Raw genomic sequence first — 24,804 nt, forward strand, 5'->3', positions numbered from 1 at the left:
AGCTTCATGGCTTTTGTGAGAAAGCAGCAGAAGCTCCCCTCATGTCAGACAGAGACTGTTCCTCCCAGCTCCAAGATGAACCCATGGCTGCCCAAAGCTGGGCCAATCAGCAATGTTGGTAGCACCTTTGTAATAACTTATTTATGAAAGGGTAAAAATGCTGCATAACGGTAGCTGGGAGAGATGAGTGAAAATATATGAGTGAAACAACTATGCAGATACCAGGGTCAGAATAGAAGAAAGGGAAGGAGTCACAATTGCCAGAGAAGAGATTCTCCTGCAGTTGGTGGTGACCCATGGTGATGCAGGTTGTCCCCTTGCAGCCCATGGAGCAGCTATTCACTCTGCAGCTTGTGGAGGGCCACATGCCAGAGAAGGTGAATATAACCAAAGGACCTGTAACCCTGTAGAGAACTACGCTGGAGCAGACTTCTGGCAGGAAATGTGACCCAGTAGGGGATCCATGCTAGAGCAGTCTCTCCCTGAAGGACAGCACCCCTTAGAAAGGACCCATACTGGAACAGTTCATGAAGAACTGCAGCCAGTGAAGGAGTTGTGTTGGAGAAGTTTATGGAGAACTGATTCTCATGGGAGAGACCTCACAACGCAGCAAAGAAAGAGAGTAAGGAGGAAGGAGAGGCAGAAACAATGTGTGATGAACTGACCCAAACCCCATTCCCTCTGCCCCTGTGCTTCTAGAAAGAGTTTTTTCTACCTCTACCTCATCAGGAATGAAGTTGAGCCCAGGAAGAAGGAAGGGGTGTTGGAGAGGAGTATTAAGATTTGGTTTTATTTGTCATTATTCTACTCCGTTCTGATTGATAATTAAATAATTTCCACAAGTTGATTCTGTTTTGCACATGATGGTAACTGCTGAGTCACCTCCCTGTGCTCATCTTGACTCATGAGCCTTTTGTTGTATCCTCTGTCCAGTTGAGGAAAGGAAGTAGTAGAGCACCTGACATCCAGATAAGGTCAACCTACAACAGTAAAGCAGGAGCTTATTGCTTTGGATCAGAGCAGAGACAGGAAAGAGTGAAATTGTTGTAGTCATCTGCTACAAAATTCCCAGTCAAGAAGTGAATGAAAGCTTTTTTAAACAATTGAGGAATCCTCATGACCACAGACCTTGGTAGGCATGGGAGATTTTAACCACTCTGACATGTGCTGGAAGTGCAACACAAGAAGTGCAGGAATTTTTTTGAATGAACAGAGAAAAAATTCATAACAGGTTGAAAAGAACCATAGTTGCAGTTGCTGCTCACAAATAATGAAGAATTAGTTGGGGATGCATGGAGATTGATGGTAGTGTTAGCTGTAGTGAGGATGAGATGGTGGAATTTAAGATCCGAAGGGAACAGAGCAAAAGGTAGCAAAATTATAACTTAAAAGTTTCACGAGAGCAGATTTCTTCCTCTTCTTCAGGAAACTACCAAGGAGGACCCCACAGTAGAATTCTCTGAAGTACAAGGAGGGGCTTCAGGAAACCAAATTGCCTGTATTTCAATGACAGTATTTTCAAAACAAAAAACGTACATTCAAGTGTGGAAGATGTTGAGAAGGCATGGCAGAATGCTGGCTTGGCTGAGCAAGGTAATCCTCATAGAGCTGCTGAAATTCTTTCAGAGATCTGAGATCCGTACAGATATCTGACACAAGAAGGGAATTTTAAAGAATTGTGAGACAAGCTGCCCAGGAAGAACATATAAATTCTACACAGGAATTGTTTATTGCAGTGCCTAGGGCAGTGATTATACTAGGAAAGTAAAAGCTCAGTTGGACCTGAGACTGTAAAGGGCTGAAATGTAAAGGACAAAAAGGAAGTCACCTACAGGTACATGGACAGCAAAAGGAATGCTGGGGAAAATGGGTCCACAGTTCAAGAAACACAGTTCAAGTGTAATTCTTCAGTTGGATATTGATAGTAACATAAAATGAATGCAATTCAGTACTAAAGGTACTGAGACTGCTAATTGATAACATAATATATCCTATGTACAAACTGAGGTCATGACATCCAGAAATAACACCTGAAGACTAAGAAGAAAATGTAATGGAGAAAATCTTTTACTTTCTATTAAGCTTAGTGAGCCTAATGTAGATGAAAACTCCATTCAGTCTTGTTACAATATTAAGATTAAAGCCATGTTGTACAATAAAGTACTTTCTCTCATGGCTCATGCATTTAAAATATGACATTTGTAAGAAGAAATTATAAAACAAAATGAGAAAAATATGTTAGGTGATGAACTACATAGCTTAGTAGGTACCTTGAATAGTCAGGCACAGAAAAGAATTTTGAAAAGAATTGTAAGAAGACAGACATTAAAGGCTAATTTTCAAAGCACTCATACTATTAATGTGAGCTTTTGCCTCCACAATTACAGAGCACATTTTTTCGTTAAGGTCATTTCTCATTTGCACAGGAAAATATAGACTGGGAACATTGTGTCCTCGGGGTTGCTTAATGTATTCTTCCTTCACTGTGCTTGTCTTTGAACCTGTAAGCAACTGAAATCAGCAAGGTCTTTCATTTTTCATTTATGTAACACAGAGTATTTTGAGGTTCATAGGGAATAATAAACAGGAATAATACATTAAAGTGCATCCACAAAGTTATGTTTGGCACTTTCTAGCTCATAGACAAGGTAGCTTGAATGAAGAATGTTCATCAAGAAAACATGTAGAAGAAAGTGCTCTATTTGCTGTACTCCTTTCCAGCAAAAAATTTTGCACATGATTTTTGCACATGGGAGGGTAGTCAAGCCAGGTTTAGAGGATGTGCTGACCAGTAACACTATTGAGACTATCTAGGTATGACACAGCTAAGCATCAGTATATTAGGTGATCTGGGACTTACAGTATTATCACTTGTTACTATGCATTATATCATGTTAGCAAGAAATCAAACCGAGGCCACGCTTATAAATACATGCATATAAGTGCGTGTTATCAAGAAAACATAATTCTTTTAGTATGGACTCATCAATGAAACAATGTGTTAACTTCACTTCTGACTTTAATTATTTAGGTAGGGTTAAAATGTACATATTCAAAAGATCATAGTAAGTATGATTTATATAATTAAAACAACTTTTTTTTTTAAATAGACAGTCACTCAGTAGGTTGGTTTGATGTCTGCAACGTTGCATAAGCAGATGTTTAGTAATCTAAAATTATAAATTTATCCTATTTATCTCAAAATACATACTCCCTAGTTTCCTATAAAATTGTACTGCATCTCCTCATAATATTTCTTATTATGTATATATTGCATTAGCTTCTGCTTGGTCTCCAGCAGTCCTGAATAGCTTTGTACATATGAATAAACAAAGCTTGCCTGATACATGGTAATGCCTTTACACTAAACATGTGCAAAAAAATCTGCAATTTTTTTAGCACATTTGTTGAAAACACTGTTTATCCTATCTGTTGAGCAAAAAGCAAAAGCATGCTCTGCTTCCCTTAGTTCCTCAAAATGCTCTGCTCTTCAAAAAGCTTACTGTCACTTGAACTAGGAGAAGTAGCTTTGTTTCTGCACCACTGGATTTACAGTTTAGATACAGGGTTCAAATTTGTTTCTTTAATTACCTTCTCTTGCTTCTTTCATTTTCTCCTCCTTTTTTTGTGAAGAGCTGTTCCTTGATAGATCAAATCAGGAAGCAGAACATAAGATGGAGGAACATACTCTTTCTTATAAACCTGACTCAAAGAGACAGTCAAAGATATACAATGTAAGAATTTATTAGCATCTCAGATCCTTTTATAAATTTTTCTCAAAAGTCTGATTTTTATCAGTGACTTAACTCTTACCCAAATTATAACTAGGCATCAGAAGGATGCTAAATAAACATATTAAAGAGATATTTTCTGGACAAATTTATTTAAAACTGGAAAATTTAGGTATTATTTTACAAAACCATGCATCACATGCAAAAGTTAGTGGTAAGATTTTAAGGGCAAGGATGTAATTTACCATATGCTTGCACAGTGAATCTATTTAATGGAAAATATCTATTTAATAGAAAAGGAAATAAATCATAGGAACTATAACAACTTCTTGAGATATACGTAAAGAACATTAAAATCTCATTTTACTCTTGCAGTCTGCAAAAACAATGTTTTAAAATTATAAACTCTGAAATGAAATTAAGGGAATGATGAGAGTAGACTAAGAGTGATTACACTTTGGAGTTTTTTTAGAAATACTCTTACCATAATCTATGCAAGGTGCTTTAGGGGAGTACAATAACAAGTTCTGACACCTTAATTCTTTAGGGTATTTATATATATGTCTCAATTTATACAGAAGAATGACTGCACTGATTGAAGTTGTACTACCTTTGAAACACGTTAGATATATTTTAAATAATTTACACCATGCTTTAGGTATGTACTTTATGTATGCACACAAGTATATTTTAGAAAAGGTTAGAGCTTTAATTTCATAAATGTTTGTATTGGTTTTTATATAAGGGTACAGATATGCAACAACATAAATGTTAAACTGTGGGTTATAAAATACCACCTTGGCAAAACAATGACCAGGGTTATAAGTGAATTCTATGAAGAGGCAATAATTGTTCAACATGAGTATTTTTGTGCATCGCAATCACGTAAATTCAGACTGCAATTCTGTGATTACAAGCTGTCAGAAAATGATTGAAGGTATTTATGTTCAGAATTATGTAATTTAGCATAATTATAGCTATAAAAAGAATTCCCAGCAAGATTTATTTTTCTCCAGTTTTGAAAAATAGAAATAAAAATAAATATTTTGTAACTAAAGGATGGACATAAGCATTTGTTCCTTCTAGTATGCCAGTGTCTCAGTGTAAATCGAACACAATTTTCATCTTGTGTGCATTTGCAGTACTTGAAGGGTCAAGGTCAGAGGCACAGGCAAATAAGTAAAGTGCAATAACCGATGAGTCAAGAAAAATGTTGACCAAAATATGAACCTAGCCTATGTCTGGCAAATACATTTCTGTTGTCTATAAAAACACCTAGGCTACAATTTCCTTATAGAGAATTCAAATGAAACCTATGAATAGGTAAATCTGAGAAACTTAAAGACTCAACCATTATCATGTATTATTTATTTATTTATTTTATAAAACTTTTGTTGAAATCAGTGTCACCACACATGGAGCAGAAGAGTTCAAACACCTAAAACAAGCTCAGAACAGGAAACAGAAATTCAACCTTTCCTTCATCTTTTGTGTCTGGACACAGATAGAAAGCATAAGGGAAACAGATAGAGGAATGAGTACATTGAAAGCTAATTGGAGAGGTGAAGAATATTAATATCAAAATTTCATGGTAATCCTGTCTTAATGATCTCAAATCTCAGTAGAAAAATAACAGAAAAAGCATGGTTCTAATGGTTAGAAACCAGAAAGACTTAGTTCATAGGACCATCTTAGTTCAGAAGAGAACATGAATAATGTGGTTTTTTTCAAAATCTAAAGCTGGAATGCTCATGAAGTTTTTTGTGAGGGTAATCCTGTGTAAATACTTTGAAGAAGACAGTCTTTTTCCCTTAATTAGCACATTTTAAACTTAATAATTTATATTACAATAATTTAATCATGTGAAATGTTCTGTGCTGATATCAAAGTAGATAGAACACATCCAGCAGAAGAATATGTGTCATAGAGGCATCTTTGTCAGTAACATAATTTCATTTTGACACAAAAATGATCACTGGGCCCTTCTTTGTTTCATTCACAAAAGTTAATACTAGCCCAATAGAGCAAGACCAGAAAATGGATACACTCATTGGCACAGCATTGTCCACACCATTTAATTGCTACACCAGCACCAGGGATGACTTAGGCTCAGGCAGGAAGCATACTCCCAAATAATGCCTGAGCAGAGTCTGAAATTATTAAAGGTCAGGGAAAATGTCTTTAAGCAAAACTTAGCTTGCTTTGAGGAAGAATAATGCCCTGTGTCGTGGGTTGTGCCATGTCACTCACCTACCGGGTCAAATCACAAACCTTAATTCTTAATCCTTGATCCTCAAAGAGGACCTGCTGAGAAGGGTTTGTATTCTGGCAAAGTAGGGTAATTCAGTACTTCTGTACTCTAGAAAGCTTGAAATAGCTTATACTTTTTGATCTTAACTACCCAACCATAAACAAAGGAAAGAGTATCAACCTGTTTTGTGGTGCTGTTTTGAGAACACATACATTAAAGAATTAAGGCTAGCCATGTCAGCTGTTGATAATTTCAGTAATATGAACTCAGGAGAAAGCCTCGTGTCCTCATGATGTAATTCTTATTCATATATAAGAATACTGTAGCAGTTCAATTCTAATTACTTGTGTCCTGTGACTAAGATTGAAAATTAATTCCTGATCACCTAATACATATCATCATTCAAGGAATAAGCAAGTAAAATTATAAACTAGACTCTATATTTCTATATTTCTCACTACTACAAGACTCCCTAATACATTTTTACATACTTTTCTATTTCCTAGCTTCTGGGATTATGTGTTAACCTGCAGAAAAATACTCCGTAGTATGGAACACAGCCACCAGCCAGACAGAAAAAAAAGTCAGTAATAATACTTCGCAATGAGTTTAGGTAACACCACCACAAGTTCTTTTCTATGTGTACCATTTAGTGCTTTCTCTTACTCATGAGAAAATCATTCTTTGTGATGGGATGGTGATCAGAAAAACCTAGGATTTTACTCATTAATTCCTCATCATATCCTCTACAAATTTTTATATAAGGAGCAATTAAATGTCCTAATAGCACACCACTCTGAGAATAAATTAACTGTTCCTTAATAGTCATTCAGTTTTTGCAAGAAATTATGACCCAACATTGAAAACTAATCAGTTTTACTGTTATACTTTGATTTTTTTCTTCTCCTTCAGAGTGCCAAAGTAATTACAGTTATAAAGATAATTGCATACACCAACAATTCTTTACATTTTCAAATGTATATTACATATGCTTTCATCTCAGCCATATAACATACAGGAATAAATTTTCTTTCAGTAAAGCTAGTGATAAAACTTCTATAGACTTTAATGAAAATAAAATCAGATACACATCATAGTTTCACATTATGTGAGGGTTTTCCTCCTGTGTATGCTTGTGAATGTATGGAGGTCTGAGTGCCAGTAACTGGAGTGAAACTCCTTGTCAGAGGGACCCACATGAACCCACAGAACATGGAGTAAGTTTGCATGTCCATGTGAGTGTAGGAGCATTAGTAAAGACATAGTTGGACAAGCTGGCAAGTAGGTGAAGTAGCCTGGGAGATGGCAGGGTAGGGTAAGGGAGTGTCTCCAAGGGCAAAACCATGGGAGGGACTGACTTTGGATGCCCAGGGTGGTACCAGGCAGTTCTCTGTGTTTGTGTGACAGTCTGTACCAGCAACTGGAGAGGTACTGAGGCCCTGAGACTTACATGACTAGGTGCCAGCAACTGAGAAGGTGGTATTCAGGGGCATCTACTGGTCCCAATGAGAGTCTTAGAGAAAGTGCTGGAAGGATCTACACTGTGCATCTAAGTATAGGTCCTACCAAGAGACCTTCATCCTAACCATCCAGAGCAATTAGAAGGATGAGGCCCTTGTGCAGTTTGTGTCTTCATTAATGATGAGTGTTTCTGTTTGAAAAAGGTTGTGACAATGCTGCAGATGTTTTACTTCAAAGTACATGTGGTGGATTGACTTTGGCCAAATATCAGATGCCCATCCAGCTGCTCTCTCATTCTCCTTTCTCAAGGTGAGAAAATAAGAAAAAAACATCTAGTGGGTCAAGATAAAGAAAGGGAAGTCACCAGTTACCACCACAGGCAAATAGACTAGGCTGGAAAAAAATTATTTATTGATCCTGCAATGCAAAATAATACAGTGTAAATAGTATATAATATAATTATATAATATAATATAATATAATGAATATTATTAATATAATGTATAACATATAATATAATTTAATATATACATTATATATACTATATATAATATATAGTGTATATATAATATATATAATATATAATATGTATATAATACAATATAATATATATAAAATATATAATATAATGTAAAATAATTCAGGTATTCAGATGTATGAGGCAGCCCTTGGCATCTTCTCACAGAGATTATCACTGCAGTCCTTATCAACCTCCCCCCTCTCCAAACCTTGCCAGGTAAACCCAATCCAGTGTCTCTACAGGACATTTGGTTCTTTTCTCTGTACCCTTTGGGTAGAGAAGATCCCAAAATCTATTTATTAGATCTAATCTAATCTATTTATTAGAGTCGGGTGTGCTGCATATAGGTATCTCTATTGAAGGGACTTTTGGCTTTTTCTTTCTTGCACATTGGCACGCACATCTATCCTTTTGTAAGTCCCTTATATCTGGTTTTGAAGATACAGTTTGCTAGGATGGAGAAAAGAGACAAATCTGTTGAACATGTATTCTGATAGCTATTCATTTTTGTCAACTGGCATCTCTCCCTACTCCATGCATAGCAGGCAGGTACATAATTCTGTCTGGGAAGAACTATTTCTGTTTTGAATAAAAATTGTACTAGTTTTCTGCCTACACAGAAATGAGTATTTTTTTCAGAAACTTTTCACAAGTTTTGACAAATCAGGAAAGAAAAAAACATTTTATTTGTCACATGCTGAATGTTTAGTTTTTTATTATTTATTTTAAATTTTTTAGAGATACTAGAATTTCACCATGTTCTATGCTGTAGGAAGTAAAAGTAATAGGAAAAGTAAACATGTTCATATTTTGGTACGTGAAACTATAGAATGTGATATATCTTTCCTTTGCATGTTATGAATTTTCCACTACAAAATGCATCTGTGAAAATAATACGTCTCAATACCTAAACCAATTAAGCACATTTTCACTTAATTAATATAGTCCTTGTAATTTACACAATTTTCAAAAGGAGACATCACTAAAATATCCAGCAGGGGTTTTCACTGCCCTTTATCTGAATGGCATCTTCCTAATGTACTTTCAAGCTACTCACAGTTTTGTATCTTTATATCCAGAAGCAATTGCCAAAAAATTTTCATAAGATGACTTTTTTTTTAAAGAAATGTAGAATTTTTTTTAATTTATATAAAGGGTGAGCAGAAAGATAAAAGCCAAAATCTTCAAACAAGATTGGTTCCTGGAAAATATTTCTAAATATAAATTCAAAAAGCTAATATCTTCATGAAGGAAATCACTACATGTCAAACAAAATTGAATTGAAGTAATTCTTTTTTTTTTTTTTTTTTTTTTTTTGCCTTTCATAGAAATCATAAAAATGAGCTATGGTTAAATCATTATTGCTATTAGATAGCTCTGTTACTGGTTCTTTTTTTGACAAAAAAACTTTAAAACTTTAAAACTTGTGACTCCTGTTTTCTACTTCTGTTGCCTCTTTCACAGGAGAAAGGCACGATTATGCACTGCATATTTAATGAAGTCAAATTGAGCAGAACTATTTATTTTGAAAATATTCCTTTAATAAAGTGGCTATTAGTAAAGACTAAATAAGACAAAGACAGTTTGATTTGAAGTTGTTATCTGTAAAGTATGCTTATTTATAATAAAATTTAATGGTTGCTGTAAATGTTAATTTTGTTAATTCAGCTTGGAGATACAGGATAGTAACCAACTCCATATTCATTTACTAAGGATTAGCAAGAGGAGTGTTGAGAATACTTGAAAGAGATTTTCCTATTAAAATAAGAATACAAATAAAAAAGAATGAGATATTCAGACCCAATACTAGTTTCAGCTAATGTTCCTTTACAGAATATAAATCACCTGAATAAATTACACAATTCTTCCACCTTTTTAAAATTAATGAGGCTGAATTAATCTTTTTAACTCATTTTGAAAAGCATTCCTACTGATAGCTATTAAAACTCAAAATGGGGTATAAGTGTATGATGTGGACCTTAGATTCATCTAACAGAAGAATATGGTTTAAGACTGTGATTCTCTCTTAACTGTGTGAACCTTTTGCATGTTGATACAACAATAATGTAATCGATAATAACAATGTTAGTTTTGATATTTGTAGTTGATTACACTGGATACTGTCACAGGATCTAGAGGCTTCACCCTGGGACAAATTTGTGCATCAAGATTCATTTTTGTACATAAGAAGAAGTCTAAAGAAAGTTATACTGATGTCTAGATCCAGAAATTAATTCTTTTTGCATGCATTTAATTTTTAAGAAAGAAGACAAGGAGATGAACCCCAGACCAGCACCCAATATACTAGGTAAGTGCATCCCAAAACTGAATATGCACTAAGAAAATATCATAAGCAATTGTTCTTCTGTTATTTCCATTCTGTGTCCCATATTACCAACTTTTAAAGTACTGGAAAGAGAATAAGTCCAAGTTTCCTTGATAAAAGCCAACAGGTTGCATTTCATGATGGTATTATCCTGTGTCTGTTAGGGGCATGTTAAGAAATTATTTCTCCATTAATAATTGATATGAAAAATTCTGAAGACAGATATTTGGAGTGATATAGTATATTTTTAAGCAAAACATTACAAAATAAATTGTTGAGCTTCACATTCAGGTTTCAATAGCATAGATATAATTATTTATCTTGTTTTAACCTAATATTTCAATATTCCGAGAGAAAAAGGTATGTTTAAATTACGTTTGGATTTTGTGGAATCCAGGTTTAACCAAAGAGCTATTTCAATTGCTTCAAAAATCAAAGAGTGGATGATTTTCAGGGTTTAATTAGACTGCCCTGGTTTACAATTTTCTTTCACTGTGTCTGCTTTGGTAACTCAATACTTGCAATTTACAGAGGAAGGAAGACTTGAAACTTCCCTATTTTATTGGTTCCTTACTATTTCTTGTTTTAATAATGTTTTAAGATCAAAATATATTTTTAGGAAGTCTTTTGTAAATAAGATATAAAATTATTAAAACTTGTAATCAAAAGGAAGTCTCTCTCAGTATTGTGTCTGAATAACCACAGCCTTTGGAAGAATCTGCAGGTATATAAAAGACATCTGCACTACTTTATCCTTATTTCTGCATGGACTTTTTCTTTTCCTTCCAAATTTTATTCTGAGCAATACTGGCATTTTTCCCTATTCTTTAGTCTTTGCAGAGGCTCTCCTGCCCAACTAGCTTGGTCTATGAAATTTCAGAATCTACTTTGTGTATATGAACCTATGTTCTTCCAAGTCAGGTGTATCTGGTTACAACCTGAAATTTCAGAAGACCATTATTTTACTGTTACTGTGGCTTGGTCATGTTATGATCCCATAATTCCTGAAGCATGGAATAGGAGAATAAATCTAGCACTTGAATATGCCTCTCCACATGGAAATTTTGATCAATAAATAGACGAAAAAGAACATACACTTCTCAGTTTTAGCACAGTGTTGCATCTTTGCATTCACCTGAGGTTTCAAATGCTTAACAAAATCTAAAACAGAATTCTAAGAAATTCAGTTTAATTATCTAAAAGCTATGTATCTCATCCAAACTATTTGTCTCTTTCTTGCCAGTGGAGAAACAGAAGTTCCATAGAGAAGGAGATTCATGTTACTTACCTGTGTATGAGAAAACCCCCTATTTAATACAAAAATACTTTGTAGTATTAAAGTTACATTGAAAGTTACATTGAGAGTTACCTATGCAGTTTCTAACGTAGCATAAACTTTTATTCAGTCACCTAAATGGAAATGTTCAGTGTCATTTGAGGTATCTTAATGTATGCAAAACATTTGCATATTACTGACAAATGACCAAGTCTTACAGGAAGCTCACTTCGGCACCACATATACTAAAATTGGAATGATACAGAGAAGATTAGCATGGCCCCTCCACAAGGATGACACACAAATTCATGAAGCATTCCATATTTTTTGCCCGGGAAACTCCAGGCCCGTCAGCCTGACCTCAGTGCCTGGCAGGGTTATGGAGCAGATCATCCTCAGTGTAATCACACAGCACCTGCAGGATGGGCAAGGGATCAGACCCAGCCAGCATGGGGTTAGGAAGGGCAGGTCCTGTCTGACCAACCTGATCTCCTTTTATGATCAGGTGACCCACCTGGTGAAAGAGGGGAAGGCTGTGGATGTGGTCTACCTGGACTTCAGCAAGGGCTTTGACACCGTCTCCCACAGCATTCTCCTGAAAAAGCTGTCAGACCACAGCTTGGACAAGCATACTCTGCACTGGGTTAGGAACTGGCTGGAGGGCCGGGCCCAGAGAGTGGTGCTGAACGGTGCTGCATCCAGTTGGCGGCCGGTCACTAGTGGTGTCCCCCAGGGATCAGTGTTGGGCCCAGTTCTGTTCAATATATTTACTGATGATTTAGATGAGGGGATTGAGTTCATCATCAGCAAATTTGCAGATGACACTAAGCTGGGAGGAAGTGTGGACCAGCCGGAAGGCAGGAGGACTCTGCAGAGTGACCTGGACAGACTGGAGAGTTGGGCTGATTCCAACGGGATGAGGTTCAACACGGCCAAGTGCCGGGTCCTCCACTTTGGCCACAACAACCCCATGGGGAGCTCCAGGCTGGGCACAGAGTGGTTGGAGAGCAGCCAGGCAGACAGGGACCTGGGAGTCTGGATTGACAGGAAGCTGAACATGAGCCAGCAGTGTGCCCAGGTGGCCAAGAAGGCCAATGGCATCCTGGCCTGGATCAGGAACAGTGTGGCCAGCAGGTCCAAGGAAGTGATTCTGCCCCTGTACTCAGCGCTGGTGAGGCCACACCTCGAATCCTGTGTCCAGTTCTGGGCCCCTCAGTTTAGGAAGGAGATTGAGGTGCTGGAGCAGGTCCAAAGGAGGGCAACTAGGCTGGTGAAAGGACTTGAGCACAGATCCTATGAGGAGAGGCTGAGGGAGCTGGGGCTGTTCAGCCTGGAGAAGAGGAGGCTCAGAGGAGACCTCATCACTCTCTACAACTCCCTGAAAGGAGGTTGTAGCCAGGTGGGGGTTGGTCTCTTTTCCCAGGCAACTCTCAGCAGGACAAGAGGGCACGGTCTTAAGTTGTGCCGGGGGAGGTTTAGGTTGGACATTAGAAAGAATTTCTTTATGGGGAGGGTGATCAGACATTGGAATAGGCTGCCCCGGGAAGTGGTGGATTCTCCATCCCTGGAGATATTTAAAAAGAGACTGGATGTGGCACTCAGTGCCATAGTCTGGTAACTGCAGCGGTGGGTCAAGGGCTGGACTTCATGATCTCTGAGGTCCCTTCCAACCCAGCCAATTCTATGATTCTATGATTCTATAAGGAGATTGTGGTCTTCTGATGGCAGTTGGGAATCAAGTAAGGTACCCTGTAGCATTTTAAATATCACCATATGTGTTCAGTTGAGTGATTTGAACCAGACTTATCGTAAAAGAAATAAAACGACAACAAGAAAGATGGATATAAAAGACAGAAAACTTTAAAAATGTAATTGAAATTATGCTTCTTGTTATAAGGCATATATTTAAAAAGGTCTTTTCATGGCTATATAACAAATCTTTCTGATTACTTTGCATTTAAACTTATGGTAGCATTAGGTTAATTTTTTTTTTGAATGCCCAAAGCAGTGAGTTTTCAAGAGCTTTTGCTTCTTTGTCTCAGAAAATTATATTCCTGAAAGATTTCCTTTTGTCTTTCTTTCAAAATGTTTAGCTGTTACTTTTAGCAAATTAACAAACTCATACTTTTTGCAAGTCTTTAACACCTGTCAAAATTTAAAACAGCTTTCCATGATCCAGTCTTTCCATAGTAATGTGTATGCACACAGTATTTTGCTACAGTCATACACTTCCAGCAGCCTACTGACTGTAACTTTCACTACCATAACAAAACCAGTAAAGGCTCTGGCTGCACAGAAGCTCAGCTTCATCTTGGCTGGGTTTGGCTGGTTTAACTCCTGCACTGGGGCTCAGTATCTGCTGCCTCTCCTGGTTTTCCTTCAGCTCTGGAGGGTGACAGAGTGAGACATCCCTCTGGAGGCCACTGTCAAAATACAGCTGGAAGCCCAGGAGAAGGAAATGTTCTGTGATAAGAAAAACAGACCCAAGGCCAAGGAATATGAAATCACCTCCCAGCAATATCACACTCCCAAAATGAAGACCTTAGGATATAGGTCATCATAATCATCCCATCTTTTCTTTCCAAGGAAGTGTTGACTTTGGGACTCAGAAGCGGACTGGCAGAGTAAGCATTAAACAGGAGATGGTAGCAGGTTTAAAGGATTTTCTGCTTAACAATTTTAACCAAAATATTTATTAGGCTTCTCTATTGAGTGAGACAGTTTGGACTATCCAACTTTTAAAACACTAATTGCTCTAAAAATAAAATATTGACTTAAATATATGGTGACTTTCCTTTTGTCTATAAAAGGATTGTGAATGTCATGCTTCAAAATCTGCATACTTCCTTTTTTCTTTTACCTTTCTTTATGAACAATTTTTCTATATTGCATTGATATTATCTACACACGTGCATAACTACAGAGTATCTTTGCTAATTGTATTTTTTATTCCATATTTTGTCTGTCATATTTATTTGGATTGATAGCTCTTCTTGGCAGAAATTACAATTTACTTAGCCAGTAAGACATAGCCATGAACTGTATAAAAAGTACTTTTTTCTATTACTAAAATTACAGATGTCATTTGGTTGTCTAAGGAATTAATTTGATACAAATAAGATATGGCTTAGCTTGATTTGCAGATTCAAAGATACATAATGAAGGGTCATTTTTCTTGTTTTGCTTCATTTGAGGGGGAGATTTGTTTATGTTTTCCTTGCTAAGTCAATGCAAATAGAGTTCAAATAAAAAGACTGCTCAGTGTATAAAAATCTTACAAGAGTAATGATGACAGATAATAAAAGCTTCAATGTAATCATTGCTCTATTCCAACCGAGATCTTAATAGCTCCCAAAAAGTCATTGGCATGACATGCTATGGTGACTCAGTTTGTACTTTCAGCATATTTATTTTCCCCATCTGCAGGAGTAAAACAGAAAACAATGTAACTGTTATGACTTTCAACAATTGTTACTGCCATGATATTGCATTTTCTTTCAGCTAAACCATTTTGGGTTTTTTTTTTTAAGTTAAGAATTTTCAAAACCACAAGAAAACAAAAACAGAAGAAAAAAAAGGGATAATTTTAACACGCATAATACATTAATACTGAAAGTATTGTTTTCAAAATGAAAATTTCCATCCTTTTTCATGCCACATGCAAAAAATGGCAAGAGTTGCTTTAGAGTGTTTTCTGTGTCTAAATTGCACTACTTGCATGTGAAATAAGTAAAGTAAGTATTTTATTGGAAAATAAACTGATCTACAAATGAAATCTTACTTTCTTGGAAACAAGCAGTTAACAATTTTAAAATACCATTTTACTTTTTACCTCTAAACTAATGTTTACAGGAAATTAAATTGAAAACAATTCCAAATTCTACTGGTACATACCTAAAGATGATTCCAAAGCAAATAATTTATTTCAAGAAATTGAACCAAAATCTAACTGCAAATATATTTGCTTGTTTTGTCACCAAATACTTCTGTCAGTGAAAAACTCACAAAACCCAGAAAAGTAGAACTGAGTATTTATCTTTTGCCTTTCATGAGAGAGCAGAAGAGGAAAAGAGCAGAAATCAGAAATGAAACAAGTGGATGCTGGGAAGAAGTAAATAATAACATATTGATTTCTTCTAAAATATCTAGAATATAAATCCACAAGAAGCTCATGGCAAGTATCTGATCTGTGATTTTTTTTCATATTCATCTGAAATTAATTACATTTTCATCAAGGCTTCAGTGAAAGAACACAAAGTCAAAGCAAAGCACTGAGACATAAAACAAAACAGGATCTCTGCTGGTTTATGCTAAGATCCATCCACCTTAGCACTGCTCTGCAGCAATAGTAACCAGGAGGAGGAGAAGAGGAGAGGAGGAGTGTTGGCCTTTCCTGCTTCCTGCTTCTTCCCAGTGCTTCATGCTGACAGCCTGTGTTTGCCCATTCCCACACTTCTTTTCTTGCACAACCACTCCTCACCCCTTGTATCTCTACTAGAGCAAAGGATAAGACGTTGATCATTGCTCTACAGCACTTAAAACATCACTGCTGCAATCCTTACTGCTCTGTCAGCTATGCCACCACATTTTACAGTGCCCTGACACCGATATCTAAACCTATGCTACTATCTAATAACCTCCAGACTGTAATTTTCATCATCTCACACAGCAAGAGCTTTTCCTTGAAGATGGAACATGCCACGATGCCTATACTTTCTGCTTCTTGGAGGCTCTTATTCTGTGGATGAAGCTCAACCTGGAGCAGGAAAGACACAAATCGTACAATTACAGCTCTTCAGAACTCTTTAGAGAACTTGCTAAGTTCTTCCCACAATGAATCTCAGTTGGCCAGCTTTTAAAAGGGCAAGACCTGTAAGCCACCTGCAGTGGCCATGGGGCAAGATCTATGAGTAGAGTCCCTGCTGCACAGTTCCCACCTTCCCCTGTGTGGGACCTTGTACATGTGCAGGAGGATGTTCCTTCAGGGCACCATGGAGACTGAAGACTATCTCACCTACCCTGCTTACTATGCAGCATGGGTTTCCCAAGGTGTTCCCCACCTTTCCTGGGTAGGAGGGCTGCCTTGCATCCCACAGTCACCTTTGATCTTGAGAATATGGGCAAGTGCCCCCTCCTCATCCCTCAGCCAAGGATCTGCAGCTTTCAGGTTGCTGCTTGCAATGCCCCAGCACACCACTCCTGTAGGCAGCATGTCCTCCCTTGGCCCAGAAGTGCCTCCCTCCTAAATGCCACTACACACTTGCTCCTTATCCACTGTGCTTCCTCATTCTTGTGTGTTATAACCGGAGGAGGATGCAAAATGTTTGTGCTCCCACTCAGTTTCTGGTCCTATGGGAAGAGTAAGTACAGCTGTATTCCTGACCTGGTTCACAGGCATCCTCATCTCAGAGAATTCCTGCCATGAAAGCAACACCTAAGGGCACATTTGTTGTCAGTGGACTGGGCCTCAATACCTCTCCTCAGGTCTCCAGAAGTCCTTCTGAGATTCTGGTTGCACTTCTCCCCTCTCTTCATATTAGAAAAGACAGAAAATAATTATCTCCATCATCTCCACACAGCAGTCCTGCTTTGTTTTGTTTTGGTTTGGTTTTTTATTTCCTATCACATCCCTTTTCTATAGCAAATGGTTCTAAGTGAATTAGACATTCCTTAATATAAATCCATGATATGCCTTCTATCATGCTTGTCAACTTTTCCAAAACTTCTGCATTTCAACTGTATCCTCCCTGAGGTGGAGAAAACCCTGCTATACAACATGATTAGAGATGGGAAAAAGATGGATTTCTGCAGCAGAATAACAATGGTTTCTCTTTTGCTCTCTTACTGAATTATTTGTTTCTGCTACTATCTCAATATTTGCTTTACTTTTTTGATTGCTGATAATCAGTGAGTTGACATCTTCACAAATTGTCTACTGTTCTTCAAGTTCTCATTTCTGAGTGATAAACGAGAGTTCCTCATTTTACAAATCAAGTTAGAGTTTTTTCTTCTTTATTCATATCACTGTACTACAGAAACTTGTGCAGTCTATAAAAAATAACTAGCATTTCTGTATAAACTATTCAGAAAAAACACAATTTTTACATTAGCCATTAAAATTGCAGTAATATCATTATTTTAACAGCATCAGGATCTTCCCTGGATGTTTGAAACTAACAAATATTAAAATAACTTAAGTGTCCACAATGAAATGTTCACAGGAAAAGGAGAACTCTATCAGCACAGTTCCATCAGATTTGATAGGCAGGTAGAGATATTTCAGATGCCCTGGGGTATCCCTTCTGGCACTGAGTTACGAATCCAGAAGAACACACATCTCTTTTCAACTCTGTGACATAACTATCAGGATATGTCATAGACTGAGCGACAAGGCAAATGGCAATAAGATTTTTTTTTGCCAGCTGAACCAGACTTGAGGTCAAATAAGTCATCTTGACAAGAAATGGAATTTTCTTACTGTCTTGTAATATATCAGTGAAAATGAGAGTCATCTTTTTAAAATGAATGTACAAAGTCAATCCGGCAGAACAAATGGCTCAGCTTCTTTCTAAGAGTCTGTCCACTTACCACCACAGTTTTAAAGCTAAATCCTGTCCTATTAAAATTGAATTTATTGTAATCCTGCTTGATTATAATTACAGTTTTAATTTACTTTCCTTTCTAATTGTCTGAATTTGCCTCAGTAGTACAAATAAATCATTATTCAACTAATCATTATTTGACTAATCATTAAATCTATGCATTTTTATGACCGATGCAACACATGAGCCATGCCTCATGCCTAAAACATTCATTCATCCTCCTCACTAGGAGTCAGAAGATCATTCAGGGCAAAGGACTTTAAAATGTTTGGGTTTTGTAGGAATTAGCAGTAAATTTAGTAGCATGAACAGAGATTATTTAAGTGATATTTTGTCTGAAGCTGTTAGTGCAGAGGACATCCTAGAGTGAGGCAATACAGCCTGGCAAGTTATCAAGGACAGCAACAGTTTAAGAAGAAAATGTTTAAGATTGAAGGATGAAATCATTTTATCTGTCACAAAACTACAACTGACTTCCTACCAAAAACAGAAAGCCAGGACTAAGATGTTATAGAATTTTTTATTAAAAATAACCAGATCAAACAAAAATAATAAAAAATAGAAAATTATCCTTTTAATCAGGGAGTATGTCCAAAACAATTACCTTTTTAAATGATATATGATAAAATTTCCTGCAACCCTTATGAGAGACCAGTATTTCAAAAATTTAAAAAATCGGATTACAGAATCACAGAATTCTCACGATTGGAAAAGATGTCTAAATGTTCAACAAGAACAAGTGCTGGGTTTTGCACAATAACCCCATGCAATGTTACAAGCTTGGGGAGGAGTGGCTGGAAAGCTGCCTGATGGAGAGAGACCTGGGGATCCTGAGCAACATCCAGCTGAATATGAGCCAGCAGTGTGCCCAGGTGCCCAAGAAGTCCAAAAGCATCCTGGATTATAACAGAAACAGTGTGGCCAGAGGGATCAGAGAGGTGATTGTTCCTCTGTACTTGGCTCTGGTGAGGCCACACCAGGAAGACTGTGCTCAGTTTTAGACCCCTCACTACAAGGACACTGAGTTGCTGGATTGTGTTCAGAGAAGATCAACAAAGGTGGTGGAGCACAAATGTTACGAGAAGGAGCTGAGGGAACTGGGGCTATTAGGTCTGAAGAAGAGGCTGAGGGGTGACCTTTTTGGTCTCTACAATTACCTGAAAGGAAGTGGTAGTTAGTGGGGTGTCAGACTCTTCTCACTAGTAACTAGCAATAGGCCAAGGAGAAATGGCTTCATAAACCTCCAAAGGTGTTTTAGGCCAGATGTTAGGAGAAACATCCTCACAGAAAAGGTTAAGTACTGAATGGGCTGCCCAGTGAAGTGGTGGAGTCACCATCCCTGACTATTTAAAAATTGTATAGGTACAGTGCTTAGGGACATGGTTTAACTGTGGGCAGGAAGATCTAGGTTAGCAGAGTTAGGTTAAAGGTTGGACTGGAGAATATTGCAGGTCTTTTCCAACCTGAACAGTTCTATGATTCTGTAAATATAAGGAAAATGGTCAGCTGAATTACTCAGGGAGCTCCTTTAGGAGAAGGGCCATGAGCTTTCTCCCTTTTCTGTTTCTGGCTTCATAGCTACATATTGAGAAAGAAAAAGATCCAGTCTGAGGAAATAACTCAGTAGTTCCAACAATCCAGAACCCACCAAAATTCAAGGAATATCTACAACATCTCTTTTTCCTTTGCTTTTAATGAGAAGTGTTAGAGAAAGATCTAATTATTAATTGTCTTTGAACTCCAGAAAACATGTAATAGATCAACTGAAGTTAAAAGTAAGTCCACCGTGGTTTTCTTTCCAGTCTTCAACTACTGTCAGAAATCAGTCTTTATAGAAAGAAACTGCAAGCTGGTGAACCAGTTTTCACATCTCTTATTGTCAAAAGTGGCCTATGCCATTGCCAGAGGCTTTGCTTTTAAATACTAACACTAGAAAGTTTACTTTCTCTGCCTCTGTTTTACAAGAAAATCAAAATGTTCTACTTCAGGAGCTACAATTGCCTTCCATGTCTGTAAATGATTCACTCAGAGCAAACAAACAGTCCCGTGAGTGCTGTTCTTGCATCTGTCTGCTTCAGGTCACCCTGTGGGCTAATGTCATCTTCTACTTTCTTTCCTTTTACTTCTCTTTGTGCTTCTGATGTTAGTGTTGCATATAGCAGCTGTTTCTCACAAGGGCAGGAGCACTTTCAGAACAATTTCCTAATGGAGTTATTTTCTGACACTAGATTTTTGCCTATTGAAATTGTCCTTTTTTCATAAGCAGTTGATGTTTCCCATGTCCAGATGCATTCAGTAAAATAACCAACACACTACATACAAAGCTGGTAAAAGAAAAGAGAACCATTTTTCTTCAATAAGCATAGTTTCATTTAAAACAAAATCTCTGACAAACATGTGTTGAACTGTGTTAACTTTCTAACTTAATTTCAGTCAAATTATAATCAAAGAATATATTTTTACCATTGTTTACTTAACTGCCTTGTAGTATTTCTCTTAATTCTAACTTTACTAGGTATTATTCCTGTATATTTTAAATACAGTCATCTTTTATAAAAAAAAACCCAACACATTGATGATCAACATTTTGACATTACTCAATAAAAACATTTTTTTAAAAAAAAATCTTGTTTCCTGTGAAGTTTCTAATTTTCATTTAAATTTAAGTGGAATTGCCCAATGCTGTTATTTCTTCTAAGAAAGGAATCGTTTCTGGTCCAGTTTCAACTATGTTGATGTAAGTGCATGACTGGTGCAAAAAAGTCTTCTTCACATGACTTAAATATTCCTGGAACTGTGAGCTAGTCTGTGTGGTCACAAGCAGCATTGTGATTTCTGGGCATCATGTTTTATGTATAAGAATCTTGCTTTAATTCTTTATATTCCTATCACTAACATATATATTTACATGACCACAGATTTAGTCATCAATGAGAGAAGATATAGAGAAGTATGTAAGTTATCATCAGGGGTCACTTGGCAGGAATGAAAACAGGGTTCTTAACTCTTCTCACCATGCACCAAAGCTTTCTAGCACCAAGCAGCACACAGGGTACCCTTTTGTACCTGTCAGATGTCAGTACATTACTTATATTACTGTTGCCATATCTAGCTAAGGACTCTTCTATGGAAATAGTCACATATATATGAAAAAAATAAGAGAAGGATGAAGAGGACAGGGCAGAGAGAAGAAAGCAAAACACAAAAATTGGAGTGCCATGGACTAAGTAACAGTCTTCCATTTCATCTCTGTAGTATGACAGTTGTTTACCAGGTGTTTACCAAATTTGTTCAAAGGATGTTAAGTACAAAACAATACAAATCAGTGATGACTCTCTGTAGAATGCCAGACAACTCTTATCTCCACAGGTGAAAAATAAGGCACTGTAGAACTGTTAAGGGTAACATAATACATTTTAATGGCTATCATCTATTTATTTTTAATATTTTTAGTCTTACTAATTCAACAGAAAAAAGATTGCTACTATTGAATTTTTTAAATTCTTACAGTAGAAAATTTTGTTCTTGAATTTTGTTGTTGTTGAAAATTTGAGGTAAAGGTGTAGAATATTTAAAATTACTAAAAGTAATTTCTAAATCTAATAAAATTTGTGGTTTAAAGACATGTATTTTCATCCTTTACTGATCAAGCCTTCTGGATGGACTACAGTTATCAAGAATACACATAATCTATCTTGCTACAGGGACATAGTGTACCTGAAATTCATTGTAGGTATAATTCTACATAGCACAATGCCTGGATCACAGGAGATAAAATCAGCTTGCAGTTTCAGCTTTCCTCACTTATGGCAAGAGCATGTTAAGGTAATTTGGTTGGGGGAAAAAACGTTATTATTTTTAAATAGAACTTCCTCCCTCTGTTCTTCCTTCCTAGAAAAATAAAACAGACTGGAACAGACCTCAAGGATCATCTTCTCCAAACCTTCTAATATGATTGTTTATATATGTCTTGGCACCCTGTCAAGCTGAGAGTTAAAATGTTCCAAAGTGGGGGAATCCACCACTTCCCCTAGGAGACTGTTCCAGTGTCTGACTGTCCCCATAGTGAAAAATTTTCCACTTGTGTTCAATTGGAATGTCCCCAGAAGAAACTTGTGCCCATTGCTCCTTGTCTTATCCGTGTGACTCCTTGTAAACAGGGAGTCTCCATCTTCTTTTTAGCCCTCCTTTAAATACTTGAACATTGTAATGAGGTCTCCCCTAAACCTTCTCTTCTCAAGGCTGAACAAGCTCAATTTTCGCAGCCTCTCCTCATATGGCAGGTGCTCCAGTCCTTTGATCATACTTGTGGCTCATCTCTGGACCCTCTCCATCCTGTCTGCATCCTTTTTGTAGAGCAGGGACCAAAACTGAACACAAAACTCCAGGTGTGGTCTGACGAGTGCTGAGTAGAGCAGAATGATGGCTCCTTTATCTCTGTTGGTGATGCCCTTGTTGATGCTGCCCAGCGTCCTCTTGGCTTTCTTTGATGCTGCAGCACACTGTTGACTCACATTGAGCCTGTTGTCCACCAAGACACCCAGGTCCACTTCCACAGGGCTGCTCTCTAGCTAAGTAGATCCCAGTCTGAACTGCACTCCTGTGTTCCCAGGTGCAAGACCTTAGATTTGTTTACATTTAGCTTACATTTAGCTTACATTAGTTTACACTTAGTTCCTGCTAACCCACTCCTAGAAGTGTTACAGAAACAAATGATATAGAATTGAGTCAAGGAGAGCAATCTGTGGCATGGTAAGTCTATAAGGCATGCCTTCATTTCATCCACAAGTTCAAGAAATACCCTAAATTCATAAGAGCAGAAACCTTTCAAGATAACCCTTCAGATAAGTAGTGATTTGAACAGCACCTACCTTCCTTTTCCAAGAGAGGAGAATGTGCTCACATAAATGTAATTCAGAAGTATGGTTAGGCATTGCTTGTATGAGATTATGTTACTGTAATAGTAAATTGCTTAAGACTCTGTAGCAGAGATTTATTTTTAAAGCTTTGAAATGCTTTCCATAAGTACAATACCTTGATTTAATACTACCATTGGCGTTCACATTAAAAATTGTCACTCTAATGAATTCTTCTGCTTTGTTTAAAGCCCAAATCATTGCCAAACAAAGTCTTTGTTGTTGTAAACGTTGCTTGTGTCACAATTAATTTTGGTTTACAAATAGAACTTGAATACCAATATCTGTGAAGCTTTATTTCAAAGTTAATAGGAAAATGTCTTCATAGTCTTTGTTCTGAGAAATTACTTTACTTAAAACTAAAATTCTGACAAATGTAATTACAAGCAGACACCATGACAAAAGAAAAGTTATTGGAGACAAAATAAAATTCCTTTCAAGAATTACTAACTTCTCTCTGGGACTTAGGAGTTGAAAGCAAAGGGGCTGAGGCCTTCTAGCTCAAGTTTATTTCAGTCCAAGTTTTTATGTTTCACTTTCTGCGGTGTAGAAACAAAATAGTGTAATACTGAGATGAGCTAGTTTTTAATTTATTTTTTATTTATTAAAATGAGTATTATTTGTGTTTGAGCACAGCAGCTTAATTCATCTTACTATTACCATATAAACCTTCAGCAGAATTATTATGGCTGCCTTGTGGTTTTCACAACAATTAGCAACTAATAAAAGCAGGTAAAGGAGTACAAAGAAAGAATGACTTGTAAAAGAGTCTATAGTGTCAGCACATCAGCAGTTGAATTGCTTCCAACTTCTTTGTTGTGGTGGTGTGCTAAAATTCATTGGAGTTATGCAAGGCAGGGTTATGCATGGGGGATAAAGGAGAGAACTATTCGAATTAAAAAAGTTGAGTATACAGTATGGTATCATTTGCTGCTCAGATTTAGCGGCTAACCTCTTCATGCTAAATGAACAATGGTGAGTAGAATGTGAATAGACCACATTTTTGAAAGAAAGTGGTGCCATTTCTTATGATGGCAAAGAGGGAGTAAGTGATTGCTAAAAAAGCCATGACAAAGTCAAAGCAGGAAACTCAGGAAAGCCAGTGATTTGGATGTATTTGAGGAGTAAGGATTACCTTAAAAACTCAGAATTTTAGCTAGAAAGAAAGCAAAAGGATCATCAAAATTTTATTCTGGGATTATCTCACATCATTCTCATAATTTACAATTTTGGCACTCATATTTAAGATTACTGTCTTTGGCTCCTAGTAGCCAACAAGTTTCTGGTCAGTACAGAAATTGTAGTCCAAAGAACAGCTAGTCTTGTATTAAAAAGAAACCTATCCTAGCTGAGATGATTCTCACTCTAGTCATTATTGATTGCAATGGCTAAATTTCTGTATGGTATAATGATACTGAAGACATCTGTCCCAAGTTGGCACATTCATTTACTTAATATTTTGATAACATAGACACATGCTAGATGCTTTCAGTTTAGACATTTATATCTGTGCTGATCACACTGGTATCATTTCATGGTCGATGGAGAGAAAAAAATACTTTTAAGAAGTGACATAGCGTCCACTTCTTTGCACTGAATATAAAGGTAGAAATTTAAGTGACAAATTATGCGGTAGATTTTTATACTATGGTGTTGAAAATGTCAAGTAAACATCATTTGAGAAGATAATTCTGTTGTAAAGCATTTATGGTACAATAAGA

At 36.7% G+C, this 24,804-nt stretch overlaps 1 non-coding gene across 1 annotated transcript; it reads left to right on the forward strand.

Annotated features, from left to right (window-relative positions):
• Window positions 1-11,788: 11,788 nt before the first annotated feature.
• LOC139795607 (U6 spliceosomal RNA) lies at window positions 11,789-11,893 on the forward strand. The gene has a single exon (XR_011725595.1). It is a non-coding gene; the product is annotated as a U6 spliceosomal RNA (small nuclear RNA).
• Window positions 11,894-24,804: the final 12,911 nt, after the last annotated feature.

This window comes from Heliangelus exortis, chromosome 3 (assembly GCF_036169615.1).
Source record: "Heliangelus exortis chromosome 3, bHelExo1.hap1, whole genome shotgun sequence".
In the NCBI taxonomy this organism is placed as follows: Eukaryota; Metazoa; Chordata; class Aves; order Apodiformes; family Trochilidae; genus Heliangelus; species Heliangelus exortis.